Consider the following 8,070-nt stretch of genomic DNA (forward strand, 5'->3'; position numbering starts at 1 on the left):
CGATCTTATTGGTATGTACAGCTGATAGTCTCGTTAAGAAATGGTCCCACAGGGTCAAAGAGGTGAATATGTGAGATTGAAACAGATAACTCCATTAGTTCACTATGCTTTTCACACATTGTGCATGTCAAAACAGTGTGAATAAAAGGACCCATTGCTTGATTAATGCTTATGGGAAGAAGAGGAGAGTTAGGATAGCTTACATTAGAAAACCTAGGACTCTTTAGGAAGAACTTCAGAACTATAATGGCAATTATACTGAAGAACGATTCAATAATAAACAGCTTGTTGGTTAAGTGGTTAAAAACACCAAGAGACATTTAGTAAGTTGTAACAATTAAATCTTAGAAGAGCCCCTCTTGTACTGTTAGACTAGTAAGCATCTCACTCACTCAACATTACAACTAGGTTGATCTTACTACTTAGGATAATAGCTAGTGAAAAAAAAATCCCATGGCACAGATCATAATGCAGGTAAGTAAACTCTGAGTTGGCTCTAAGTTGGTATGTATGACTTACGTAGGTTAGGAAAGGGCTTTCCCTAATTCTGGTGTAGAAGAGACAAGCTAATTGTTAATTGAACCCCATCATTCCCCCTCCTTCCCCACCTCCTCCCCGAGTACACAGCCTACCCACTCTTCCCAGCCTCCTTTGTAGTTAAGCGGGGCCATGTGATGGATATCTGATTGATGAAATGTAGGTGGAAGTGATGTATGCCATGTCCAGGAGTGGCCCATTCAAGCCTCTCATGTTTTTTTTCCATTCTCTCTCTTCCTCCTTCTGGCTAGATGTGGACCCCCAGGAAAGAAGAGTCAGGAATTTATATTGGTCTCTGAACTGCTGCATGGAACAGGACTTGCCATTGCTATGCACTGAGCTTTCTAGGAGCGAGGAATAAAGTGTACCGTCTTAGGCCATTGAGATTTTTTTCATGTAGTTCATATATTTACCCTAATATAATGAGAATCTCGACTTTCTTTAGTGATTATCTTTTATTCATGTACCTATTGAAGAAGTATATAGTGTGATATCTATATGTCACAGACGTTGCTAGCAAGTAGGAATATAAGCTAGAAGGTGGCAAACAGGTGGAAAACTAACATTAGAGTTTAGGCATTTCTGCAGTGTCCATGGGCCCAGGATTTTGTTGTGAGGCAGTTTTCTTTTCTTTTTTTTTTTTTTTTTTTTGTTGCAAAAAGCTTTATTATTTCCATTTGGTCCAAGGCTTGGGAGAGGGCTCCAGGGTGGTTAAAAATTGACTAGTGGCTGCAGAGTGGGGCTTCAGGCAGAAGCTCTGATGCCAGAGGGGCTCCTCAAAGGTCACTGGGCTCTGGAGGTGCCTACTCATGTTTGATGGTGAGCCTTTCAAAGAGATACTCGCCCAGCCCGCCCGGGGACCAGCCAGCCTGCAGAAGTGGGTCAGCTGGTCACCCATCTTCTTGATGAGTTTCACCTCCTATTCCAGGAAGTGGCTCTTCAGGAAGCCACAGCGGTGGGGGTCTGCGAGGGTTGGACCCAGGGCGCGCAGATCCAAAAGGGTCTGGTTCAGGTTCTTCTCCATGAGAATGGTGGCTTCCATAGAGTCCTGGGTTTTACCCCATCATCTTGAGGTGGCTTCTGCACGTCCTGGAAGAGGGCATGGCTGCTGCGCTGGTTTTGCATTTTCAAGAGATGCTCGGTGCCCTCGTACCTCTCCTTGGCCAATTCTCGGAAAAAGTGGCCTACGCCCTCCAGAGCCACAATGTTGAGGTTGAAACAGAAGCCTAGAGATAGGTAGGTGTAGGAGGCCCAAAGATGCACATTGACCAGGAGGCTGTCAGCGGACTCCACCTTGGTGGAGTAATTCTGACGAATCTGGGAGCTTATGGTTGATTGGTAATAAGGAGTTAAGCTCAAAAAATGGTGTTGGCTGGTCCAGGTGACTGAGGATAGCTGAGTGGCTGATTCTGAAGGTTGTGACTGGAAAAAAGGTTTGAGGGTGGTTGGAGGCTGCAGAAAGGGGTGTCCCTGTGTCTGTTCTGTCCACACACTGTTGAAGCAAGAGAGATCCATGGGACCACTGAGTACACTGCTGAGGCAGTTTTCTTGAGCCAAATTCTTTGTCTCTTTGTATTCAAAGAGAATTGAGCACTTCTTTCCTATCTAGATTTATTATTTGTACCATTGCTATAGGCCAAAATTTAAGTTCTGACTCTAGTTAGAGAATATTGTTTTGCAATAGTTATTTGCTTTCAGCTTATATATATTAACTAAAGATTTTGCTTTTTGTAAAATTCACATTATAAAGAACTCTTCTTCTTTGTCTAAGAGGCTGTATTTCTTGACACAATACTATTAACCAGACATAAATAGCTTTTTATCACTAACCCAGATTCACAGTGTTATAAATAGTTGTAGGTTCTATCCTTATTTACTTTCACTTAGCTTCATTTCTTCTCTTGTTATAACTTCTTTGTGCAAAGACTACCACACAACAATGGAGATTTATAATATTTCCAGTGAGATAGTGCCAGGGTAAAAATTACAGGTGATCTCAGGCACAAAAACCTCTTCCTTTTTATGGAAGCAAAATCTGTGATAGATAATAGGAAATAGAGGGTGCATTTGTGGTCAGAAGTTTAGCTATCTCCCATCCTTGACATGAATTTTGCATTCAATTGATGGAACGTTCAGATCCAGACTTCTGATATTAGGTTGATGATGAATGTGTGTATTTTACTTCAGAAACAGGTGATAATTTATGAAATGAAAAACTTATGATAAAGAAGCTGCAAAACGTTTTAAGGACTAATTCTTCTTGTCATCAAGCAAATGACCTGCTGTCCTGACCATGGTAAATGAAGTCTCCAACAGAGTAAGTCTGTTGCATTTGATCCCTTTAGTCCAGTGATCCAGAAATTCGGGAGGGAGTTAGGGAGCTATTTGAAAATCTGATAAAGGATAAACATCTTCAACCTGGAAAAATACAGAAACACACCACACTTTATGTATAATTCAGGGGATTCTAGATCTTCCAAGGTCAATGACTCCAATATAATTAAGAATTCCTACTTTTGTGCAAATAGGCTTGGAGAATCTGCCTTTCAAATAAGCACAAGACCTTCCTAAGACCCAATGGGTTATTATTTGAAATCTCTAGTGGAGTATGAAAAGTAGAACATTCTGCAGCATGAGCCACTGATTCAGTGCTTTTCAAACCTTCATATGCATAAGATTCATCTAGAGATGATTACCAACAAGGGCAGATTCCTGAGCTGCAACTCCAGAGATTTTCATTAAGTCATTCTGAAGTGGGAATCAGGAATCTGCATTTTAAGTACTTAATCTTAGTGATTCTGATGTACATTGCATGTGGGCTACAATGTGAGAAACTCTTTTAAGCCTTCACTTGGAAGTCCTTCAAACCCCTGGCCACCAAGACAACCACCTCTCTGCATACACGCTTGGAGCTCCTGTGTGTCCTGCTTTCCACAAAGAGCTTGCTTGGGCTCAGCATCTTTCCTATTTTTCACTCTCCCACAGTGAACAAGATACAATATCCCAGTGAGCAGAGTGTTTTTGCAAAGCTAACATGTTTGGCTGACCTAATGTAGCCTGCCATCGTCATTAACTGCAGAGGAAATCATTCTTAATCACCCTGGTAAGTTTCTTATATAATAACTATTAATAGTTGTTTGAAAGCAATAGAGGGCACCAATTAATGGGAGGTTTGATAAAACCTCTGGAAGGAAACGGAAAGATGAATCTAGTCTTGCTCTACGTTACTGTTTCTTTCCTCCATACATGTTTCTTTGGGGAAAAAAAAAAAACGAGAAAAGGAAAAAAAAATCAGTATTTAAAATTGGATTGTGATGAGAAAATGTCCATAGCTAAAATAATAGTTTTCATTTTACCTTCAGATACAAATTAGGATTTCTATCTTCCAACAAAAGTTTCTTTCTAAGAATCAGATCTAAATTGATATTATGTGTCCAAGAGAGTGTGCACATGACCTAAGGCCTGTCTTTGAATAATAATTCATTAATATATTCATAATTATTACATTATTAAAATAATAATTTTGATATCATCAAATATATTTTAATAGAAAATAATAATACAGTATTAAGGTATTAAACATTAATATAATTATAAATGTAGTTATAATATTATTTACATAATAATGATGAATATATTATTAACTTTCTTCCCACTTGTTTCATTTATTATCTATAAATGAAGAGGCACAGCAAAATAAAAACTAAGCATATAGTTTTTTTTTGGACTGAGCGCAGGGAGAGGACTGGGGTTAGCGGCTTGAACATAGCCTGAAGGGGTTAGTGCACCACGACTAGCCGGGAGGGAGTTCGGGGAAAAGCCTGCACCTGCCGAAGAGGCAAGAGACTTTTTCTTCCCTCTTTGTTTCCTGGTGCGCGAGGAGAGGGGTTTAAGAGCGCTGCTTAAAGGAACTCCAGAGACGGGCGCGAGCCGCGGCTAAAAGCGCGAACCCCAGAGACGGGCGGGAGACGCTGGGGCTGCTGCTGCCGCCACCAAGGGGCCTGTGTGCGAGCACAGGTCACTCTCCACACCCCTCTTCCGCGGAGCCTGTGCAGCCCGCCACTGCCAGGTTCCCGGGAACCAGGGACAACTTCCCCGGGAGAACGCACGGCGGACCTCAGGCTGGTGCAACGTCACGCCGGCCTCTGCCGCAACGTCACGCCGCCTCTGACGCCGCAGGCCCGCCCCGCACGCAGTGCCCCTCCTTCCGCCCCCCACCCCCGGCCTGAGTGAGCCAGAGCCCCCGAATCAGCGGCTCCTTTAACCCTGTCCTGTCTGAGCAAAAAACAGACGCCCTCCAGCGACCTACACGCAGAGGCAGGGCCAAATCCAAAGCTGAGCTCCTGTGAGCTGTGAGAACAAAGAAGAGAAAGGGAAATCTCTCCCAGCAGCCTCAGAAGCAGCGGATTAAAGCTCCACAATCAACTTGATATACCCTGCATCTATAGAATACCTGAATAGACAAGGAATGATCCCAAATTGAAGAGGTGGAATTTAGGAGCGAGATCTATGATTTTTTTTCCCTTTTCCTCTTTTTGTGAATGTGTACGTGTATGCTTCTGTGTGAGATCTTGTCTGTATACTCTTGCTTCCACCATTTGTCCTAGGGCTCTATCCGTCCATGGTTTTTAAAAAAAATTTTTTTTTCTCAATAATTAATTTTATTTGTAATAACTTTATTATACTTTACCTTCGTTCTTTCTTTCCTTCTTTCCTTCCTTCCCTCCTTTAGACAACGAATCACCCCAAATTGAGGAGGTGGTCTCTGAGAGCAAGATTTATGATTTTTCCCCCTTTACCTCTTTTTGTGAAGGTGTATGTGTATGCTTCTGTGTAAGATTTTCTCTGTACAGCTTTGCTTCCAACATTTGTCCTAAGGTTCTATCCGTCCCTTTTTTTTTTTTCTAAATATTTTTTAATTCAATAACTGTATTATACTTTATTTTATTTTTACTGTATCTTTTTTCTTTCTGTCTTTTTTCCTTCTTTCCCTCCTTCCTTCCTTCCTCCCTCCCTCCCTCCCTCCTGTCTTTCCTTCTTTGCTTCTTTCTTCCTTCCTTCCTTTCCTCCTTTCCTTCTTTATTTCCTCATACTTCTACTAATTCTCTCTACTTTTTCTCCCTTTTATTCTGAGCCGTGTGGATGAAAGGCTCTTGGTGCTCCAGCCAGGAGTCAGGGCTCTGCCTCTGAGGTAGGAGAGCCAACTTCAGGACACTGGTCAACAAGAGACCTCCCAGCTCCACATAATATTAAATGGCGGAAATCTCCCAGTGACCTCCATCTTAACACCAGCACCCAGCTTCACTCAACGACCAGCAATCCACAGTGCTAGACAACCTATGCCAAACAACTAGCAAAACAGGAACACAACCCCACCCATTAGCAGAGAGGCTGCCTAAAATCATAATAAGGCCACAGACACCCCAAAACACACCACCAGACGTGAACCTGCCCACTAAAGAGACAAGATCCAGCCTCATCCACCACAACACAGGCACTAGTCCCCTCCACCAGGAAGCCTACACAACCCACTGAAACAACCTTAGCCACTGGAGACAGACATCAAAAACAACGGGAACTATGAACGTGCAGCCTGCAAAAAGGAGACCCCAAACACAGTAAGATAAGCAAAATGAGAAGACAGAAAAACACACAGCAGATGAAGGAGCAAGATAAAAATGCACCAGACCTAACAAATGAAGAGGAAATAGGCAGTTTACCTGAAAAAGAATTCAGAATAATGATAGTAAGGATGATCCGAAATCTTGGAAGTAGAATGGACAAAATGCAAGAAACAGTTAACAAGGACCTAGAAGAAATAAAGATGAAACAAGCAACGATGAACAACGCAATAAATGAAATTAAAAGTACTCTAGATAGGATCAATAACAGAATAACTGAGGCAGAAGAACGGATAAGTGACCTGGAAGATAAAATAGTGGAAATAACTACTGCACAGCACAATAAAGAAAAAAGAATGAAAAGAACTGAGGAGAGTCTCAGAGACCTCTGGGACAACATTAAACGCACCAACATTCGAATTATAGGGGTTCCAGAAGAAGAAGAGAAAAAGAAAGGGACTGAGAAAATATTTGAAGAGATTATAGTTGAAAACTTCCCTAATATGGGAAAGGAAATAGTTAATCAAGTCCAGGAAGCACAGAGAGTTCCATACAGGATAAATCCAAGGAGAAATACGCCAAGACACATATTAATCAAACTGTCAAAAGTTAAATACAAAGAAAGCATATTAAAAGCAGCAAGGGAAAAACAACAAATAACACACAAGGGAATCCCCATAAGGTTAACAGCTGATCTCTCAGCAGAAACCCTACAAGCCAGAAGGGAGTGGCAGGACATACTGAAAGTGATGAAGGAGAAAAACCTGCAACCAAGACTACTCTACCCAGCAAGGATCTCATTCAGATTTGATGGAGAAATTAAAACCTTTACAGACAAGCAAAAGCTGAGAGAGTTCAGCACCACCAAACCAGCTTTACAACAAATGCTAAAGGAACTTCTCTAGACAAGGAACACAAGAGAAGGAAAAGACCTATAATAACGAACCCAAAACAATATAGAAAATGGGAATAGGAACATACATATCGATAATTACCTTAAATGTAAATGGACTAAATGCTCCCACCAAAAGACACAGATTGGCTGAATGGATACAAAAACAAGACCCTTATATATGCTGTCTACAAGAGACCCACTTCAGACCTAGAGACACATACAGACTGAAAATAAAGGGATGGAAAAAGATATTCCATGCAAATGGAAACCAAAAGAGAGCTGGAGTAGCAATTCTCATATCAGACAAAATAGACTTTAAAATAAAGACTATTAGAAGAAACAAAGAAGGACACTACATAATGATCAAGGGATCAATCCAAGAAGATATAACAATTGTAAATATTTATGCACCCAACATAGGAGCACCTCAATACATAAGGCAAATACTAACAGCCATAAAAGGGGAGATCGACAGTAACACATTCATAGTAGGGGACTTTAACACCCCACTTTCACCCATGGACAGATCATCCAAAATGAAAATAAATAAGGAAACACAAGCTTTAAATGATACATTAAACAAGATGGACTTAATTGATATTTATAGGACACTCCATCCAAAAACAACAGAATACACATTTTTCTCAAGTGCTCATGGAACATTCTCCAGGATAGATCATATCTTGGGTCACAAATCAAGCCTTGGTAAATTTAAGAAAATTGAAATTGTATCAAGTATCTTTTCTGACCACAACGCCATGAGACTAGATATCAATTACAGGAAAAGATCTGTAAAAAATACAAACACATGGAGGCTAAACAATACACTACTTAATAATGAAGTGATCAGTGATGAAATCAAAGAGGAAATAAAAAAATACCTAGAAATAAATGACAATGGAGACACGACGACCCAAAACCTATGGGATGCAGCAAAAGCAGTTCTAAGGGGGAAGTTTATAGCAATACAAGCCCACCTTAAGAAGCAGGAAACATCTCGAATAAACAACCTAACCT

The 8,070-nt window shown here is 40.9% G+C and overlaps 1 pseudogene; it reads right to left on the reverse strand.

The window, feature by feature from the left end:
- Positions 1-1,340: 1,340 nt before the first annotated feature.
- On the reverse strand, positions 1,341-2,052 carry LOC114902425 (annotated as a pseudogene).
- Between the last annotated feature and the right edge of the window lie 6,018 nt (positions 2,053-8,070).

The sequence above is a fragment of the Monodon monoceros genome, unplaced genomic scaffold (assembly GCF_005190385.1).
Source record: "Monodon monoceros isolate NGI ecotype Baffin Bay Population unplaced genomic scaffold, NGI_Narwhal_1 Super_Scaffold_20, whole genome shotgun sequence".
Classification (NCBI taxonomy): Eukaryota; Metazoa; Chordata; class Mammalia; order Artiodactyla; family Monodontidae; genus Monodon; species Monodon monoceros.